Source organism: Nuphar pumila, chromosome 12, assembly GCF_984573655.1.
Source record: "Nuphar pumila chromosome 12, dmNupPumi1.hap1.1, whole genome shotgun sequence".
Lineage (NCBI taxonomy): Eukaryota > Viridiplantae > Streptophyta > Magnoliopsida > Nymphaeales > Nymphaeaceae > Nuphar > Nuphar pumila.
The window spans coordinates 86,755,588-86,777,946 of NC_143260.1; the positions used below are offsets into that span (position 1 = coordinate 86,755,588).

At 38.6% G+C, this 22,359-nt stretch overlaps 1 pseudogene; it reads left to right on the top strand.

Annotated features, from left to right (window-relative positions):
• The first annotated feature begins 10,186 nt into the window (after positions 1-10,186).
• The window catches only part of LOC149821129 (universal stress protein PHOS32 pseudogene), a 28,375-nt pseudogene continuing 16,202 nt past the window's right edge, over positions 10,187-22,359 (top strand).

The following is a 22,359-nucleotide window of genomic DNA, read 5'->3' on the forward strand; positions in this document are numbered from 1 at the left end:
GACCCCGACCTGCTAACCCGCCAACCTGTTTATTAAACGGGTTAACCGGGTCATGTCAGGTTACCTGTTTAATAAACGGGTCGGGTTCGTGTTGAGGTATGCTGACCCACCGACACGACCCGCCAACCCGACCCGATTGCCACGCCTAGTTCAGAGTAGCCTCTATGGAAATTAAAGAATGGAGTTAGGTAGCCATACATTTTAGAGCTTATAAGTAAGCTCTGATCAGGCTGTTAAATATCATGAGAGAGTTCAATAATGCTTTGGAGGGGAGAAGCTCCATGGTGAGCAAGGAAATTATCAACAAATTGTCTGACTTCAACAGATTTCTCTGCTCATGGAATCATAGCTCTCAGTTTGCCATGCCTAGAAGGTTGGCCAGATCAGGGTGTTGGGGGAGAATACCGTATTTGGAAGGATAAACCCCTGGAATGGGACCCTTTATCTGAAATTCTGTAATTGGTTGATTGATTTTGATTCTCTGCAATGGTCGGGGTCTGCCTAACCCCAACATGATTATCCAAAAAAAAATCCCGTAGAAAATTATTGGGATACTGGTCTCGATTCGAATGTGTAACCAGATTGAATTCGAGCTAAATTTGGTTGGACTTTTTGGGCTCAAATCCGGATTTGTGTCAATGTTTTCTGCTGGTTTCATATTTGGATTTTTTACTACTTTTAGAATATATATATATATATATATATATATATATATATATATATATATATATATATATATATATATATATTTCAAATCCAAGATCAATTCTTCCCTATGGCATGAATTACTGTGGTTCTTGTAGTTTTTGTGCATTTTCAAGAAACAATATAATACTGAAAATTATATATATTTACAAAATATCACATTTTATCATGATATTAGCTTGATAAAAATATTGTATGCAATATTTTATATTATGTGTGTGTTTTCGTTCATATTTTATACATTTTCCATCTTTTACATTTGCCAAAAGTTTTTCAAGAAAACCATATTTTCCATCACCAAGTTTTTTCTCAATAATGAGATTTATGGCATTAATTTTACCTCATCTGATCTCATTTGGAACAAGATTTATATTTTGACATATTGCGTGAAATTTAGATTCAGGTTCTGATTTGTCATGCACCAGCCCGTACCAAATATGTTTGCACCCCTCATTTTAGTTTAGGGCTCTCAACTGGTTAGATCCAATCCTAAAACTATCTATCTATCTATATATATATATATATATATATATATATATATATGTATGTATATATATATATATATGTATGTATATATATATATGTATATATATATACTGGCCACTAATTCCAAAATTTTCAAAAAACTGTCATTAGCTTTGCAACTTCAACTTCCTTACAAGTTGAAACCCAAAGGAAGTTAGGCTCTGTTTAGGAACCCGTGTTGGAGGGAGTTGCAAGGAGTGGGGGGGGGGGGGGTTGCAGAGTAGAACTCCTCGAAATGGATTTGGGAGGAGATGTGGACTCCCACTTTTGTTTGGAAGCATAAACAAATCCTTCAAGGATCCTGATTCCTCACCATGTTTGGGAACCCCTAGCATGGTATTTGGGCCGGTCTACGGCCTATAAATTAGGCCTAAACACAGCCTGAAACGGGTTGGGCTGCAGCCTGTCTCTACACAAACACACACACACACATATATATATATATATATATATATATATATATATATATATATAGCATAAAAATATAGGATTTAACAAGGTAAAATCCTATTGTTTACTGAAGAAAAAATAAATGAATATAGAATTTGCTGAAGTAAATGGAGTAAAATTTTTGAACAATCGAAAATTTAAGAACCCACCGGAATCCTAGTGATTCAAGAAGTTGCAAATACATCCTCTTTTTAAGAGGAGTTCAAATGGGTATTTTGGAGGAGTTGGAGTCAGCTTACTCCCAGTCAAAATTCTTGTCTCCCTCTAACTCCTCCTAAACTCCAGCCAATTACTTATATTCAGTGCCACATCATATAACTTTTGGTTGCATCCCAACTCTTCCTCTGACAGGCTCCCAAACAGAGCCTTAGTGTAGTCGGAGGCATTCAAGGTTCGACTCTGGCGGGCGCTAACGCCTTGCCTAAGCGAAAACCCAAAGTAGGCCTTGGGGATGAGGGTCCTAGCCCTAGTGTTTTGGGCCCCCAGGATGGCATCATTGTCTCTAGTCTTCACTTAGTTTTCTTGGGCCAAAAAAAAAAACAAAACCAACTTCTTGCTTGAACGCTTGAACTGAAGTGCCCTGAAAAAAGGTACAACAGAATAAGATGAAGGAAATTCTAACAATCCTGACGTTCTAGCCCCTTGGTCTTTCCATGAAGCCTTTCATATATGTAAAAGAAATGGTTCATCAAATTTCATACTAAACTTGAAAATTAAAAACATTTTTTTTCTAAAATTTTCTTTTCATCTCTTTTCGTTTTTAAAGGTTTATGGAAACTCCACTTCTTGACATCTTTCTCAAGCCCGATTGAGTAATCTCCTTCTGGATGTGTCTGGAAAGAATATCTGTAAATACATGAACATCGTCGCTTTCTGTAATCTTTGTTTACCAAAGACCTCTCTTGCGAGGGGATGTTTCCCTACTTTGCTTCTGGTGGTATATGTTCCACCCAAGAAAACGATCAACTCCTTGCTCCAATATCTGATGCTGAGATTAGAGAGGCGGTCTTGGTCTTTCAAGCAAACCCTGATAAAGCACCTAGACCAGTCTTTCCAGCTTCTTTCTTTCAAACATATTGGGACATTATTGGTTCCCACATCCATTAAGTTGTGAGATTTTTTTTCAGAAAAGAAAGATGGTCAGAAAAATCAATGCAACCATATTGTTTTAATTCCTAAAGTGTCTCTTTCAAATATTTTTGGCCCACTTCACTTTGTAATCTTATTTACAAGTTCAGCTCCAAAATCATGGTGAATCACATGCGAGACATTCTTTCCCGCATCATTTCCTGAAACCAGGTGCCTTTCTGTGGGGATGCACCATTCAAAAAAATATTCTATTGACTCATGAGGTCCTTCATTCAATTACTTCTTATAAAATCTTAGCAATATGCCTCAAGATGGACCTTTCAAAGGCATATGATCGAGTTGATTGGGATTTGAGCCTTACAACTCCTTGACTTCCATCCTAAATGGATTCAAAGGATAATGTTGTGTGTTACTATTGTCCCAGACCGATCTTTCGGAATGGGGCATGTGCAGTGCGCAGCTCTACTGAGTGGAAAATGCATCGAATGTAGAAACGTGTGATATGTGTTCGCTTGATCGGTGATGTACGATGGTAACACGGCATGCGGTAGGCATCGGTATCGTCGTTAGTGCATCGTTGTGTGGTGGCATAGACGTGGAGCATTGTTCGTTTAAGAAGTGCCAACGGATCAGAGGATGTTGTCTTTGGAGATTTGGTTAAGGACCTCTCGGCTTGCAAGAGTTTTCAGGCGTAGCGGTTGAACGCACGGGGGTGCATGTGGGTTAGGGCTAATTCCCCCAAGAATCACCTTAGGTGGTTTCAACCAAGTATAGTGACTCGGGGCTAGGCGAGTGAATGCCTAGACGCCGACGAATGAGTCTGGATGGTGTTCTTCGCTATGGTGTTCAATCATCAACTGGTCTTCAGACTGGAGGCCGCAAGGTCATGTTCTTTCAGTGGCGAGGTTTTGCTATGCTGTGTGCATAGAGCCGCAATATGCTTCATAGCACACAAGGCTAAGGCAAAGTTTATGCATCTTTCAGAAGTGATAGCTGGTATAAGACTGCTATACACTAAGCGGCATGGACTACATGGAATGCGCATTTGGAAATGCACTTGATCAGCTTCCACTTGGTAGCTATACACAGGATGGTGTGCAGGGCCAATGAAAATGATTCAACACATGGAAATATGTTGGTACGCGGCCTTTGGCCGTTAGGCTGGCCAGCGTGGGCAGCTTGGCACGTCACGGATTTGCAAAGCATTCTATGCTCGTGATAGAGCGATAAGTAGGCTTGCGGTGGTAAGGAAGGACTGTCGCACCACACTGACTTATTGAAAAAAGTAAGCTCATGACAAATTGATATCAGAGCAAAAAAATTCACGGAGACCTTGTTCTTTATTATGTGCGACACTGAAGAGAACAACGATGGTTTATCTTAGTTACGTAATTTTGCACAGCTGAAGTGTGGTTGACCGAGCATAGAAGTAAGATGTTGGCAGGATGGTATGGGACATCTTGTCGATGATAAGCAGAAGTGCAAAGTTGTTGTTCAGTTGGCTAAGAGAACATAGATAAGCCAAAGATTCCTACAAGTTGTGTGTTAGGCTCATAGGTGGAGTGTGACGTTTGCCTTGTGCATGCAGAGAATGCACGTTGGATTCGGCTGGATGAATTTGCACATTTGGGTATGGGAGACTCAATTAAACTTCTAGATACTCTCCCAAGATTGTGGGTTAGCGGAGTGTCCACGTTGAGCAGAAGGCTCATTATTTTGATCCCTTGAGTTAGCAGATCTTCAATGGATTACGCGTATAGAAAAAGTTGTTGTTCGAGGCTCGTTGGTTCCTGCGAAAACATTTTGCTGACTCTGAGAGAGTGTAAAGTGTGCTAACTTTGGGAGGGTTGTGCAGCATTGGGGCAAAGTGTCCTTGTGAGGACAAGTGCCCAGGAAGATACTTTGAAGGACCGCATTGGGGTGATACGTAAGCGAACATCCCTCACTTGAAGACTATTTTGGACCATTGGAAAACCGCAAGTTTGTGCTTAAGAGAGTTGATATCCCTACAACACGCATTGGTGGTCGTCTTTCTCTGTGAGGACCATGAAGGGCTTGGATTTGCCTTTGTTGGTGTTGAAAGGCACTCCCAACCATGAGTATGAAGACAACAAGTTTGTCGTGCGGGCAAGAATGACCCGTTTGTACTTGAGACTGCACTGTGGTCTCACGAGGAGAGAATGCTTGATATTGATAAAGTAGAAGACTGTTGTCTAAGTGATCAAAGATGCGTTAAAGGTATGAGACTTGGCGTATTAAAGGTTGCGGTGATGGTAGATGTAAACCGAAATAAGTTGAGTAGGCTGAGGAAAAAAGAGTAAACCAAAGATAAGTACAAAGGAAAACTGGCATATCAGTGAAGACTGTGTTCTTACCTGCACCAGCATTGTCGAGGATGACAATGGTTTTGGGTGGGGGAGAATGTCTCTTGTCGATCTTTCGAAATGGGGCATGTGCAGTGCAGAGCTCTATTGAGTGAAAATGCATCGAGTGTAGGAACGTGCGGTATGCGTTCGCTTGATCGGTGACGTGCGATGATAGCATGGCATGCGATAGGCGTCGGTATTGTCATTAGTGTATCGTTGTATGGCAGCACAAACGTAGAGCATTGTTCGGTTAAGCAGTGCCAGCGGATCAGAGGATGTTACCTTTGGATATTTGGTTAAGGACCTCTCGGCTTCCAAGATGTTCATATGCGTAGCGGTTGGATGCATGGGTGTGCGTGTGGGTTAGGGCTAATTCTTCCAAGAATTACCTTAGGTGGTTTCGACCGAGTATGGTGACTCGGCGCTAGGTGAGTGAATGCCTAGGCGTCGACAGATGAGTCTAGGTGGTGCTCTTCGCTGTGGTGTTCAATCATCAACTGGTGTTCGAACTGGGTGACACAAGGTCTTGTTCCTTCAGTGGCAAGGTTTTGCTATGTCATGCGCATGGAGCTGCAATACGTTTTATGGCACACAAGGCTAAGGCAAAGTTTACGCCTCTTTCGGAAGTGATAGCTGGTATGGGATGGTTATGCACTAAGCGGCAAGGATTACATGGAATGCACATTTGGAAATGTGCTTGGTCAGCTTCCACTAGGCAGTTGCACACGGGGTGGTGCATAGGGCCAATGAAAACGTGTTGGTACGCGACCTTTAGTCGTTAGGCTGGCCAACTTGGGGAGATTGGTGTATCACGGGTTTGTGAAGAATTATATGCCCGTGACAGAGCAATAGATAGGCTTGCGGCAGTAAGGAAGGACCATCGCGTCGCACTGGCTTATTGAAAAAAGTAAGCCTGTGACAACTACAGTCTCATTTAAAATTCTCATTAATGGCTCTCTGGATGAGAGTTTACCAGCTTCAGAGGTAGAAGGCAAGGTAACACTCTATCTCCTTATTTGTTCCTTATAGTTATGGAATGTTTATACTACAGTCTCTAAATTTCTTTGTTGCAAGGCCTCTCTTAGGAGTGGACAACGGGCCAGACAGCTCTATGGGACAAGTCGACTTAGACCGTCATGGGTCGAGTTTGGGTCAAGGTTTTAGGCTCGAGCCCGTTAGCTATCGAGATAATGAATACCATGACCAACGTTGAGCAGTTGGTTAACGATGCTAAGACTGCTTTTGTGACTCTTGATCATGAGATCAAGACTACAGTGAAGGGAGTGAAAGACTCTGTGAATAGTCTTGCCATCAAATTCAATGATCTGCTATAAAGGTTCAACATCCTGGTAGTAGAAATGGTTGTTGTTCAATGAAAGAATGACCAGCTAGAGTGATAGTTGAAGACTGTCTTAACTGGAGGAAATGTAGCATATGGAAATAGGTCATGTATTAAGTTGCCCAAGCCTGCAAAGTATAAGGACACTCGAAACTCAAGAGATCTCGAGAACTTTATTTATTGAATATACCAATACCTCAAGGCTGGAGGTACTGTGGAGAATGTTGATATTTTGTGCACCGCAATGATGTACATTGTAGATAACACTACTTTGGTGGAGACACCACTTAGGCAATGTTAGGCATGGATTGGTTGTGGTAGATTTGTGGAATGATCTCAAGAGAGAACTACATGACTACTTTCTGCCCAAGAATGAGAAAAGAATGGCCAGCAACAAAAAGTTGGCATTGAAGCCGTCAGGGTCAATTCATGATTATGTTAAGGCATTCACCTCGGTGATGTTAATCATCAAGGACATGAGTGACATAGACCAATTGTTTCACTTCATACACCAATTTCAGGGATGGGCCAATATGGAGCTCAACGGGCAGGACCCTCTAATTCTTGTTATGGCGCTAGCTACTACTACCAAGAAGCTTGCTGAGATCTATTGGCGCAATACAATATTTTAAGGTATGCAGTTCAATTATGACCATAACGATAACAATCATAGAGATAACCAAAGGAATGGCCATGGGCATAATGTTGGTAATGAGAACATGCAAGGTGACGACCAATAGAATCATAGCCAACAAGATGGGCAGAACAATAATCGGCAAAGAAATAACAATAGGGGTCGAAACTATCATCATCGTGACTATTATGTTTATCACAGTAATCATTGAGCGAATGAATGTCCCAACAAGAAACACAGTCAAGGGAATGGAGATAAGCATGAGCCAAGAGTTACGAACATCGTCCAAGCTAAAGATAGGTGTGCCTCTGCAGAAGCATCAACTATTGGAGCAATGCAGATGATAGAATGTGGTGAAGGTGACACCTGCCACCAAACCACCCATGAGCAAGGAGTTGATGTACTTAAAAGTCCTAAATGAGAGACTCGTGAAAGCATTAGTAGACATGGGTGTCACACACAACTTTATTTCTCTTAAGGAGGTAAAGTGATTGGTGCTACATTAAGAAAAGAAAGAGAGTTGAATAAAGGTGGTCAACTCTGAAGTCAAATCCACTTATGGGGTCATTCATGATGCACTGATATGAATCCTGAGTTGGTTTGAAATGGCCACATTTTTTGTATCTCTGATGAATGATTTCAGGGTCATCCTTGGAATGAAATTCTTACAAAGCAAAAAGGCAGTATTGAAACCTTGTATGAATGTTGTTAGTTTTGAGGATGAGAAGAAGCCTTGCATGATTGCCACACTGGCTATGAAGAAACCTTGTGAGTACTTGGTGTTGGCGCTCCAACTAAAGAAGGGTATCAAGAGATGTGATGAGACCTTCCTCGTGATGATTCACGAGGTTGAATAAGAGAGAAATGTTGTTGACATCCTAGTGGCCTTAGTGTCAGTGTTGAAGGAGTTTGATGATGTTATGCCCACCGAGCTGCAGAGAAAGCTATCTCTATAGAGAGAGGCAGATCATGAGATTGAGCTAATGTTGGGTGCACGGTCACTCGCAATGACACTATACCGCATGGCGAGTACTGAGTTAACAGAACTGCAGAAGCAACTAAATGTCATGCTAGAAGCTAAGATTATTCAACTGTCTGAAGCACCATTTAGAGCTCCCATGTTGTTTTAGGCAAAGTACGATAGATCAAAGCACTTATGTGCGGACTACTGAGCAATATACAAATTGGTTATGAAGAACAAATATATGTTTCCTTTGATCGCGGACTTGTTTGATCAGTTAGGTAAGGACAGGCCATGTGTGTGGTTTGATGTTTGCCAAGAAACTTTCGAGAAGCTAAAGTGTGTGTTAACAGAGGAACCCATGTTATAGTTGCCAAATTATCAAAAGTCATTCAAAGTGAAGAGTGACATGTCTGACTTCATGATTGGAGGGATGTTACTGCAAGAAGGACATCTCATTGCATTTGAGAGCTACAAGTTGAAGGATGTCGAATGATGCTACACTGTGCATGAGCAGAAGATGTTAGTTATCATGTATTGCATCTACGTGTGGCGACACTACCTTTTGGGGTCACAGTTCATTGTGTGTACTGACAACATGGTGACAAGTTATTTTTATATCCAAAAGAAGTTGAGTCTGAAGCAAACTCGTTGCCAAGAATCTCTTGCAAAATTTGATATGGTTCTTCAGTATAAGTTAAGCATGACCAATGTCGTTGTTGATGCCTTGAGTCGAAAGATGAAGCTCTCAGCGATGCATGAAAGAAAATGCAACACTAGCCAACCAACGAGTGATATTCTCGAGCATGTTCGAGAATGATTGAAGAATGATCTAATGGCTCAACAGATTATAACTTTGGTGAAAAAATTAAAGACTAAGAGATTTTGGTTGGAGGACAATTTGCTCTACACCATTGGGGATTGTTTGTATATCCTGTGGTGGAGTACTCTGCAATGACGCTTGATACAAGAGTATCATGACATGCGCTAAGCTAGGTACTCATTGCTAGAGGTGTCAACGAGTCTGGTTTAGTTCGGATCCAGGTGGAATCAGACTTGGACTATATTTTTGGGTATGGTATCGGGTTCAGACTCAAGACTAATATGGTCCACTATAAGAAAAACTATACCCAGACCTGATAAGAACTACATGAACCAAACCCAGACCATCCCCTATAAAACCATATTCTTTTAGAAATTTTACATTGAAAATTTATGGGTCATAATCAAAACTCAGGTAGAGTCTGGGTCTGGTATCAAATTTCATAAACTATACTCGGGTCCATGTATTAATTAGACCTTCAAGTCGGGAATTGGGTCTTAATCAGGTTTTCTTATTGATCACCATACTCGAACCCTATAGGGTTTGGTTCAGGTCAGGTTCAGGTAAACCAGGCCTATTGACAACCCTACTCAGAGCAGCAGAAGACATTGGTATTATTGGAGTGTGCATATTATTGGCCACAAATGTGCGATAACATAGATGCTTATGCGCACACTTGTTTGATATGTTAGTAAGACAAGGTTGTCAACAATAGACCTAGAGGATTATTGGAGACATTACTTGTATTGAGTTGTCTATGGGAGTGTATCTCTATGGACTTCATTGTTAGTCTACCAAAGGCACAAGGTTGTACTTTAATTCATGTGGTTGTGAACATGTTTTCAAAGTATGTTATATTTGTACCTACCCCTACCACTTGCTTAGCTATTGACACTGCAAAGTTTTTTTTTGCAGCATATGGTAAAGCGTTAGAGAATTCTAGAGAGTATTATCAACGATCATGATGCTTGCTTTATTAAGAAGTTTTGGTGTGAGGTATTCTGATTGATGGGGGACATACTTGTATTTCAGCACCAGTTTTCATCCCCAAACTGATGGGCAAACCTAGTTGATTAATGGCATGCTAGAGGAGTATCTTTGGAACTTTGTTAGTGTCAACCAAAGATATTGGGTGAATTTGCTTAATGTCACTCAATTCTGCTATAATCTAAAAGAGTGAGTCACCTGGCTACAGTCTGTTTGAAGTTGTAATGAGAAAATAACCGCAGACTCCATACTCTCTTGCTTCATGAGGACGTGAGAAAACACTTTATGCATACCAGTTTGTCAAAAAATGGCAAGACCAAGCAGAGATAACGAAGGTGTGTCTAAACAAGGCGGTGAAGTATATGAAGAATTGGCCGTCAAGAAGCATGGTGTTGGAGATAAGGTATTGGTAAAGCTCTTCTTTGAGGGTATAATCATTTTTCGGGGACACCACTGAGGCCTCATTCGCAAATATGATTGTCCCTTCAACATCACAAAGTGCATTAGGAACTTGGCGTACAAACTTACCAACAAATTTTAAAGTGCATCCAATTTTTCATGTATCCAACCTGAAGTCGTTCCATGAAGATGAAGGAGATCCACAACGGAGCATATCTCAATGTACTCCTATCCCACAATGCACGCCTTCAATGGCCAACATTCTAAGTAGAGAACCATAAGTTATCATCAACCACTTCAACAACTAACATGGTGAAGTGAAGAAGTACCTGGTGCAGTGAAAAGGTATACCAGAGAGTAAAGCTACTTGAGAGAAAGCATTCATCATGCAGAAGCACTATCAACTTATGGAGGAGTACCATGCATGATTGTCACTGAGGACGATGCCAACTTACGCAGGAGAGCATGTTTCGGACTGCCATGTTTTTCACTTTTTGCATATGATATAAATACGTCTTTTGCTTTCTTTAAGTGCTTATAATAGCCTTTGGCCTAAAAATCCTCGGGTAAAAGGTGATTTTGGGGTCCCTTTGTACTCGTCAACTTTGCTAATAAAAATTATTGCATTCTTGTCTTCTTTTATTCTCTTTGTCTCTCTGCTATCTTTATCTAATTATATATGACATGCTTATGCGACTATGCCCACACGCTTCACGAGTAACGATTAGCTCAATTTTTGTTGAAAAGTCATTCTGGTGTTGGGGTACACCAGACACATCATGAGGGTTTTGGCTTCTAGCCTGTGATAGGTAGAATCTCAGGCAATTAATATAAGAACACAAGTTCAAGTCTCAAAAGTAGTCGCATTTAGACTCTATTTGGGAGCCGTTGTCAGGAGGGGCAATGATGGGGGAGATGAAATTGGTGGATTTTGCAACATGCTCATGAGGTCCTTGTTGAAATCTGCCAATTTATAATTCCATTGGTCATCCCAACACCACCACCCCGATCTCCATCTCCACTCTCAAAACTGACATTCCAATCAACTGAGGCGATGAGTCACTTCCCCCAACAACAGCCCTCCAGTAGAGCCTTATACAAAATGCAAAATGTTATAGGATTGTCTTTGGTTCATACCTCTCTTGAGCCATAGAGTATCAGTCACATACTTTGTATACCCTTTTGTTTTTTCATGGATGCCCAGGTCAAATCTAATAGCCCCAAAGGGGTTTGGCATAGTGGGACGGGGCCTAGGCTACTAGGTAGGAGGTCTAGGCTCAAATCTCATGGGCGTCACCCTTTGCACAAGCCGAAGTATGGTGACTCCCTTGAGGTAAGGGGTAAGCCCATAGAGTTTTATGTTGTCAGGACAGTGATCGTAAATACGGCAGGCAAAGCCAGCATGACTAGTCTTTGTTCTTGGGGGTAGTTTCTTTGTGTAAATATAAAATCAAATCAAATCTAATAGTCATATTCACAAGAAACGATAATGTTCTAAAAATATCTCTATCAACCTTATTTTCAAAGGCCAATAAAATGCTAAAAAATATGATGTTTCAAATTATTGCTTATATTTAATTATACTATTTTACCTTGCTATTAATAATAATTTTACACTCTTAAACATTTGACACTAATGTTTGGGCTTGAGGTGCTCATTGCAAAGGCTAATTTTCCTTTTCTTTTGTTGCCCAACCAAGTTGTGGAATGCAAATACTCCCTTAGTCTAAGTGAAGAAAAAAGGTAAATGTTTTAGAAAACATTTATTTGATATGTTTGCCCCCATCCTCCATGAATAAATATTATAGGGACCTTGTATGGGAAAAACAAAAGGCCCAAAGAGAGTTTTGTTTAGTAAATCCAAGAAATAATATAAATTTATTATTGATGAATACTTGTTGATCATCTGTAGTCAACAAAAGATTTGTTTCATAAATGCATATAATTAATAATTAGTATATTTACCCTCAAAGACATTAATCCCTGGACTCTATTATTTTAGGATCTGAGTTGGATTTGACTCCAGATTTAAAGCCATTTTTACAACAATTAAATATATAAAGCCTTGGATCATTGTTTTTTGATGTAAAAATATGTTTTTTTTTTAGTTTGAAAATTTAGTACATTCTAGGTTGTTAATTTTTTAACTCTTGTAAAATCTTACATATACGTCAGAAATACATGATTCAAAGGCTAGTTTCTACTGAACTTGACATGTAGATCACATCTATAGGGGTCAGATGTGCAAAAACACTTAACATGTAGATTAGATATTTACACTAGGGGATTCCTTACCCAAAAGGGTAGCAAATATTACCCCATGTTTAAGGAGTGTCCACTGTGACTCATATCCAACTTATTGAAAGGATAAATATATAATGCTTAGACTATTGTCCTACACTTTAACTGCATAAACGAGCTGTTGGATTGGGCATGACCCACCTGACGTGTTGAGAATAAATCTATTACAAAATCAATATGGATTAGCATACTTCAAATTGCCCACATGGAAGAAGACCTTGGCCGGCTCATGTATATTGGGTTCCCAATGAGTTGGATTTGTGTCCAATATCCTTGGTCCGACCCAAACCAAATTTCTTTGATATAGACAATAAAATGCTAAGTTTTTTTTTTCCTTTTTCTTTTTTTATGAACTGGGTTTACCTGTGAGGTAAACCCTAGGTATGGTCCACGACCACCCTGTCTTATGTGGCACACGTGTGAAAGCTACGAACACACTTGCATGCTAGCATAACTTGATTTGGCATTTCCATCTCAATGGCTTCACACCCACTCTGCTGTGGTGTTGGCTGTTGGATAACTCAAGCACCGTCTCACTATGGCAGGCAATCCTCCCACTTTGGCAGGGTGATCCTCTCCACAACATATTATCCTCAGCCTTATCCTCCATTCAAGAAAGGCTCCATGAAAAGAAAGTAGATATCACCTATCCCAAGCAAGTTCCCATCTAAGGAAGGTGTATTTTATGCATCCCAGGCAATTCCCAGCTAAGGAAGGTGTATTCATGACTGATTTTAAGGAAATTTGTATGGCCTATCCTATTCAATGGAGGCTCTAAATATGTGTTGTATTCATAGCCTCTATTTAGGTTCCAATTGTGAACGTAGGCTGCAATGGTCGAATCACACTAAATTGTCATCTTCTTCCTTCTTCTATCCACTCTTTGATTTTAACATGGTATTAGAGCAAAGAAACGAGTTCCCAATTCACTCTGATCAGAACTCATGTTCGGACATTCATAGTCTCACCCTATTATCGTGGTGAGACCCATCCCTTGATGCCTCCTACACTCGGCTCTGTTGATCATTTGGCCTATGAAAGGCAACCCTCTACGCACCCTTTGAGCCCCCACAAAGATCAGTCGGCTGGGCTTTTGTTGCGATTTTAAGGCTCAAACACAAAATTAGAAAGAGGTTTTAATTCAATAGGGCCCCAAAAAAGGAATACAAAGTAACCAAAGATAAGAAAAAAAACAATCAACCACAAGACAAAAATATTTGCGTGGTTCGGAGATGTGCCTACATTCACGAAAAGAGTTCGAGATGATCTTATTAATGAGAAAACAATCATCGTACAAGAGAAATATACAAAACCACAAAAAAGGAACAATAACACTTATCATATGATCCACCAAAAAGAATGATGTGTGTAGCCAAAACTTTTTCTTTTAATCACCAATATGTGCAACCAAAGAAGCACTTTTATGTTGGTCTTTAATAGAGGAACAACCCTTGCACCCAATGGTTTCCGCCTCTCTCTTGTCTATTGTTTTTTTCTCACCCAAACCGCTGTGAACACCCCAAATTTTCCCAAAAATCCAAAAAATTCCCTTTTTACCCCTGACCTCACCTTTCTGAATAAAATTGACTCATTTTCAATCTAAATTCCAGTTACTTCTTGGATTTACAAGAATTCAAATTCATTTTATATATCTAACTCAATTTTGGATCCGGATTCATTGATAAAATCCAAATTTGAGCCTCGTTATCCAATTTTTAAACCAATTTTACAAAAACGCCAAAAGAATTTCTAAAAGGCTCGGACATTCCATCTGATATTTGCGTTTGGATCATCAGTTGATTTTCGGGTTTCTGATTTCGTTTTGATTGTTTGTCAATCTTGACTTCCTGTGCTATTATGATAATATGGTGCATCGCACAAGTATATTTGATCATCATATTGCTCACTTTGATTTAGCCGCTTTTCTTTTCTTTAGTTATGTCTCTGTTTTTGTGTATCAGATGTTCATGGTTATACATCTTCATTTTCTGCATCTCTATCTGCGTGATCCAATTTGATTTCATTCAGCATTTTATCTTCATTTTGTTTTCAACATTTGCAATCCTTTCAGTTCTAGTCTCATCCATCTCATTACGTTGCTATTCATTACAATCGTGATTCACTGCAACTATGCATGACTGGATCAATGCCACATCTCTTCCTCCTTTGTGTCTCATTTGGCATTGAGTCTGCAAGCCCTGTAGCTTCGGATTCATGTCAGAACCTTGCTCCACCTCCTACTCCCATACCCTTGACTGATGCACGAGTTGTACCATTTGTGGCATATGGCGCCAGTCAAAGTAGTCCTTTACTTTCCCATTCTGTAGCTCAATTTATACCACACTTGCCTCCTGGTAGACTTACATCTATACAAGAAAATCAATTTAGCAGCGTATCTTCGCAGCAACAAGGACAAAATCCACCAAGTCACTCTTTTCTGCTTCAAATTCCTCAATCTATCAATTAGCCACCACCATCATCAACATTACCCCTTTCAATTTTTGCTGTAAATTGCCTCTATTTGTGGATTACACGACCAACACCATCATATCCGTTGGCAAGTTGGTATGAAATTGGCATCGATTTTTCACTTGCAACAATGGATCCAATCCGTTGTGAAACTCTGTTGAGTTTGTTGTGGAATTCTACAAACTCTGCATAATCTGTATATTTCAGAATATCTGCATATTGCATTTTCTCTATTGCATATTAGTCATTTGTGTATCTATGTTTGAGCCAGCAATGCATCGGATCCCCCACTGAGCAATGATGTTTTGAATCTTAATGGGAGTTTGCCAGAAACTCAGAAGATTGGGACTTTACCTGCTGTCTGGATGACAATCTCAAGAGTTTCGACCATCCGAGATTGAAATATGGATTTCTAAATTCTGGTTTTCATCTTGATCATTAGAGAAATATAAACCATTCACAGTATTTGGATGAGGTCTTTCTTGTTAGTCACAGTCTTTTGATCCATTTATGTGGAAATTCTAGGTGGCTTTGAGTTGTATATACATTCTTTTGTTTTGTTTCATAAGGAGCAGCTAGCGTGTGAAAATAGTTTCTGATAAATGTATTTCTTACACTCGTTGACAGTCCCAGTAATGTTCCATTTTGGAAATAGTGCTACTTATTGATATAAAATTTCCATGGAATAAGCAATCCTTCTGCAGTCATATAATATGACATTTAGGGCATAAGTCTTGCATCGTTCCTTGTCAGCACTAGTGAGTATGTCAGTAGAACTCAGATTGGTTGCTTTCTTGAATCAGAATTTCTTGGGTTCTGCAGGATTGCTTGTTCATGCACACTCTATTGAAAGTAATTTATTCTATGATGCTACCTATGTTTATCATGATCTATTGGGTAATTCACAACTTACCATTGCCTTGCAACCATAAAATCTTCTTAAATTGGAAGGCCTATCAGTCGTATATTCTAAAAATTTTGGAGAACCGATTCACTACTTGGGGTCTGGGGCATCATTGACTAAATTTTATTTTGGTGCACTCTCTGGAAATCTGAGATTTGTGTGGCTATTCAATTTTTTTTTTTTTTAAGATGGGGAAATAAGGTTAGTAAGCAAGTTCAAACCTATTTCAGCTCATTCGAATGATCTTCCTCAAATGGTGGGTCCATACCTTCGAGTTCAGGAAGGGTTTTTAAGTGACAGCTCTGGTGGAAGATCTGTGTGAGTTTCAGTTCATGAGTAGAGGTTTGTGTTATTGATTTGATCTTTTTTTTCTCTCTAGAGAGTACATTTTGGGAACAAAGGAAACATCTCATAACACTACACATGCACTTCATTTACACAACCCAATACTCCACATTCACCAACTTACCACCTGCAATCCCTTATACCATCCATCACAGCACCAACCACTGCACTTTCACAGCATGTCTACCATCTCTCTGTTGCGCCTGTATGCGCACCTATCATCCGTATTTTCACCCTGCAGCACTTGTGCATCCCTTGCACATATCCACACTAAGACCCACAACCCCTTTCCTTCCACTGCTACATTCACCTTCCTTCACTACCACTCACTACTTGCACAATATTCACCATACCCTTGCACCTTGTACTTATGTTACACTTGCTCATTGTTGCACTCATATATTTTTCCTGCATTCCATCCATATTAGACATGGCATTGGCATCATCCCACTTGCTTCAATATCAACAGGCCACCCATGCCACTTTTCATTCACTGCAAACAGCACCACCTGCATGATCACTGCTACAACTCCACAACATCCTTATGCCCGTCCCTGCCATCCATCTGCAGCATATCCTCACAGCATTGCAACACCACCTATATGCATTTGTCTTCCTGCACTATGCTCTCAGCCAACCTCCCTTTTTCACACTTACTTGCCACTCACCCCACTGCTGCATATTCACCTACCTATCACCAACGCCTTGCATCCCTTCTATACACTTGCATTTACCTCCAGCATGCATTTCCCCTTTCTCTATTTTAGCACTTCAGTTTCAACATTGTTGTGCTCCCACCTGCTGAATTGCATTTGCAGCACTGTTTCTTGTATACCAGTACCGCACCTCTATGGTCGCCAGCTCCACACCTTGACTATACTTGCTGTCACCACAATCACAACACCCTCTTCCCCTGCATCTATATCAACTACATTGTAGCACTTCACCAATCACCTCTCATGCCACCTGTAGCACCTCATCTCCATTCACAACTTCATTTTCCATATCACTTGGGCATTTACACCATTCATTCCACCAAAACACAACACTTATATCCTGCAACCCTCCATTTGCCACTGCACCTTCAACCCCTTTCATTTTCACAGCCTCTCATGCCTCCATTTGTTTAGCATTAGCCCTACCCTTAGATATCTCATATTACAGTACTCCATCGACATTAACCCTGCATATGCATGGTAGTAACCCTTTTTGAATGTATGTGCATTACACTCTCATAATGCATTTCTCATTAATGATTAGCCTTGCACATGCATGTTTATAGTCATTCTTTGAATGCATGCATTACGTTGCATATACATTCTAACAAGCATCTCCTCATTTGCATAGCACACCATATAAGCATTCTAATGCCTATTTTCTCATTTGCTTAGTGTATTACACATACATACACATACATATCTTCCCATTAATATAGGGGTTGCCATATGCATTCCTAATTTAACATAAGAATAGCATTTTACATATGCATTTTCCATTAGAATAGGCATAAGCATGTGCATTTGCATTTTAAACATAATATCTTGCATTATCTCTATCTTGTGCTAACTCTGTTTTTGCAGAAATGCATGGAAAATTTAGACTTCCTTTCTTAGGTTAGAGACTTTGATATTTTCAAATTCAATTCAAGGTTGTAATAATTAGATATTAATGAAAATTCTTTACTTTCCAATTTAGAATAGAACGTATGAGCATGTAATTCTCATAATTGTCTGTTTCATCTCATTTTTACTTTTATTTAAAAAAAAAATCAACAATGGTGAAACACAAATGACATGTGCACCTTTCTAATGAGAGGTAATTAATCTTAAACAAATGACTCACATTGATGGCCATAGTCAAAATGTGGGTAATGCTTAGGATTCTTATCTTTTATGGAATAATACTGGATCCACACTCAATCTTTTTCAAAAAACATCATATTTTTAAATATTTTTCCTTTATTAGAGTTTAACTTAAAATTAACTCAAGATATATATCAATGGCCATAGTCAGGATGTATTGAGAGTTAATTTCATTTTAACCCCTACAAAGACACCAAAAATGTGTTTTATTCTTCTCTTGAATTCAAGTACGATTACTATATAATACATCTTATGACCATAGTCAGAGATGTATTATATTTCCAATCTTATTTTAATTCATTTAAAGAATGAGATATTATTTTCAAAAGCAAATTTCAAATTCTTTTATTCATTTCATCATTTAGGATAGAATTATATCAAATTTTTAAGATCAAGTGATTTTGAGATATATTCTTCAAATATCTTCTTCACCTCTCAGATCAATCTTCAATTCTCATTTGTAAATTCAAAATCTCCTTTCTATTCTTAAATTCTATCTTACTTCAAAAATTCAAAACTTTAATTTCAAAGTCCAATTTGACTTTGAAATTTCAGATTCATTTTATATTCAAAGATTCAATTTCAAAGTCCCATTTGACTTTGAAAAGACAAATTCATTTCTAAATGCAGAATTCAATTCCCGATTTCAGATCAAATTTCAAAGTTCATTTCAAAACTTTGAATTTCCAAATTCATTTTTTAGAGTTCAAATTCAAATTCAACTCAATATTCCAGATCAAATTTCAAAGTTCAATTCAACTTTGAAATCCCAGATTCATCATCTGATCCCAAAAAAAATTAAATTTTAAATTAAGTTTATTCTCTCTTCAAATTCTCAAATTCTCAAATTCTTTCTGTAATTTTCTGAGTTCAGATGTTCAAAAATTTGATTCATTTTGGAAATCAAGGATCAAAGCTTTTGAGATTAGCTCTCAAAATCGATTTTCTCTTAAATTCAAAACTTAAAAATCAAAATTCAATCTGGAGTCTCCAATCTAAATCTATCTTCAAGATTTATCTGGATTTCTTGAATCCAAATTCCAAATTTCAAAGTTTCACCTTAAAATTCTGTGTTTTTCAGATCCAATTCCATCTCAAATTCTGAATTTCGGATGCAATTTCATCTTGGATTCCAAATTTCACACCCAATTCTAAATTCCAAAGCCCATCTAGATCTCTTAAATATCATCCACCTTTCATTCTGATTTCAAAACTTTAAATCTAGAATTCCACTCTATTTTCAAATTCCATCTTGACTTTCAATTCTAAACTCCATTTTTGAAGACCATATTCAATTTTCAACTTCCTTCTTCAAATTCAAGTTCATCTCAATCTTTGATTATTTCAAAACTCAAGATCTATTCTAAATCTTAAGTTAGAAAATCCAACTTCTTCAAGTCAATCTTCAACTTCCAAGAACCATTTCTTCACAATTTCAAAATCACTTGGATAAATTCCAAATTTTTAAATCATTCTTATCAAAATCATATAATTCTGCATTTGCATTTCACAAGCATGATTCTTTGTGCATTTTTAGATAATATTAAGGCAAATAAAAAAGGCATGAATTCGATCCTTGGTTCGATTACATCTGGTAAAGGTGCCAGAAACGGTCGAACCTCGTACCAACGAGCGAATCCCATCTCCCCATTTTCCCACAAATATTTTAAAACGGAGGCGAGTAATCTTTTAAATCTTTTCAAAATTAAGGTCAAGTGAGACCTTCGCAAAAGAGTTCATCTTCTCTCTTCTTTTCTTTTCTCTTTTCTCTTTTCTCTTATCTCTTCTTTTCTGTCTTTTATTTTCCCCTTCAAAAAGGGAAATAGAGGTTAGAAAGGAAAAGAGGAAGGAAGAGAGAGAAACCAAGAGGAAAAATTTTGTGATGATCACAGTTTTGGCGACCGTGTTGGGACTCGTCTTCATCCAGTTGAATTTTTGCCTTTTGCTTTGCATTGATATTATCTAGGTCTTTATTCTTCAAATGTCTGCTTTATTTTCATGCAAACCTTAGGAGCCTAGACTATGTCCTAGCTGACATAATGCATATAGGATTTAGGTATGGTTTGGTAGGACCATATTGAGGAGATTATTCCATGCTCACTTAGACTTAGGTCTGAAATACAATTCTCCTCAATTTTAGGGATTGAATGCAAACAATGTATGCAAGTGTATGCTTCTCTTCGTTTAAATTCTATCGCTTTAGGACTTGCATTAGAGCCATCTGATTTCTTGCATGTTGAACATGTTTTTGAAAACATCCCTACCTATATTGTCCCGGTCTTCACGTTGTTGGGCTGTCTCACTGAACCATAGTTTGGGAGAGAGTCTCACAACTGGACCACTTATTTGGGTTAGTGCCCCCCTACCACTTACCAAAGGGCCATAGTCCGAGGTATATCGGTAGGTGCTCAAGGATGTTGGGAAGCCATTACCTTAGAAGCGGAGAAATATTTTATATGCCACGTACTTCGAACTTTAGCTTGAGTATATTGGCATACCTTGATTGAAATAAGATGATCTGAACCATAGAGTTAAGATTAAGGTCCTACGAGCCATTTCAAAATATTGTATTTAGAGTCAACTTCTAGGGAGTGCTATTTTATGCATCATTGCTTGTATAATTTGATTCTTTTGTAGATATTATCTTGAAATTTTTTATTTTTTTTCAAAACCCTGGATGTTTATTTCACAAAAAAATTCTTTTATTTTCTCAAATCTAGGACTGTATATTTCTCATTTCTTTATTATTTCATAAATTTCTTAAACCCTGGACATTATTTTAACTTTTTCCTCTATCTTTCAAAAAGTCCAGGCGTATTTTCTTCTGATTTATTTTGATCCTGCCTGCAATTTTTCAAAATATTCAAGTCTTGTCATCCATCGTCAAATATGTCTTCAAAATTCTATTTTCTCACCCAAGATCTCTTTTATCAATAGATCTCTTCTCAAATCTTTTAAAATCACTTTCATCGTCTCTCTTTTTCCCAAAAATTCCCCAAGGTCTGAACTCTTCCTTTATTCTACAGAAAACATCAGGCTTTCCATCATGGTTCAAAGGAGAGCAGCTCAGCAAGGCAATGACAGTGAAGTGGAGGAAGTGTACTCTCCCAGATTGTCCCAAAGACATGATTCAGAAGAGGATGATGTCGACCCAGCAATATATAAGATATTCCAAAAGATGATGGCAAAAATGATGTTTGAACAGGTTGGGGCAGATTCAAAGAAAACATCCTCTAAAATCAAGAGAAACCAGTGAAGAAGCATGTCAGGATCAGCAAAAAAAGGATTCAGCAGGACAGCACATCTGAGAGTACAAAATCGGCAGAAGAGGACTCCGAAGAAGAGCAGTTCATGTTCGTCCTAAGACATCTGCGACAACCCAAGAAGGTGGCAGAAGAGCCTGAATCAGTGAACAAGCCTAGAGATGGGGTCCCGGCAGAAGATTCAATCCAAGCACTGACTAAGATGGTCAAGGATCTGCAAATCCGAGATAAGGGAAAGAAAGTATATACCAGCAAGACTTCTACCTCGGTCTAGATGAGGACAGCAGCTTGGAAGACCTCCCTAGAAAATTCATTAAATTTGATGGATCTGGCAACCCAAAAGTCCATCTTGCAATGTTTTTCACAGAGTGTGCCAGATTCAGCGAAGACAATCGTGCTCTTTTCTTGTGCTTCCCGCGCAGTCTCGAAGGCGTAGCGGCTAAGTGGTACGCAGAACACATCAACCTCATTGAGCTGCGAGATTTTGATAAAGTTGTTAACCTGTTTGTGGAGCGATTCATGTTCAACACTGAGGCACTGTCAACCCTCAATCACTTATACAATCTGAAGCAAGAGGACAAAGAAAATGACATAGATTTCATTCGCAGATGGAGAGACACATGCAATAAAATGAGAACCCCCATCTCAGAGGAGAACGCGCTCCAGGTTATCTTGAACAACTTTTCTCAACCTCTCAAGAGCCTTATTTCTACCTTCTTATCAAAATTGTTCATCAAACTCATTGAACGAGCTGAATGGCTCGAGTTCAAATTCAAATTCAACTCAATATTCCAAATCAAATTTCAAAGTTCAATTCAACTTTGAAATCCCAGATTCATCATCTGATCCCAAAAAAAATTAAATTTTAAATTAAGTTTATTCTCTCTTCAAATTCTCAAATTCTTTCTGTAATTTTCTAAGTTCAGATGTTCAAAAA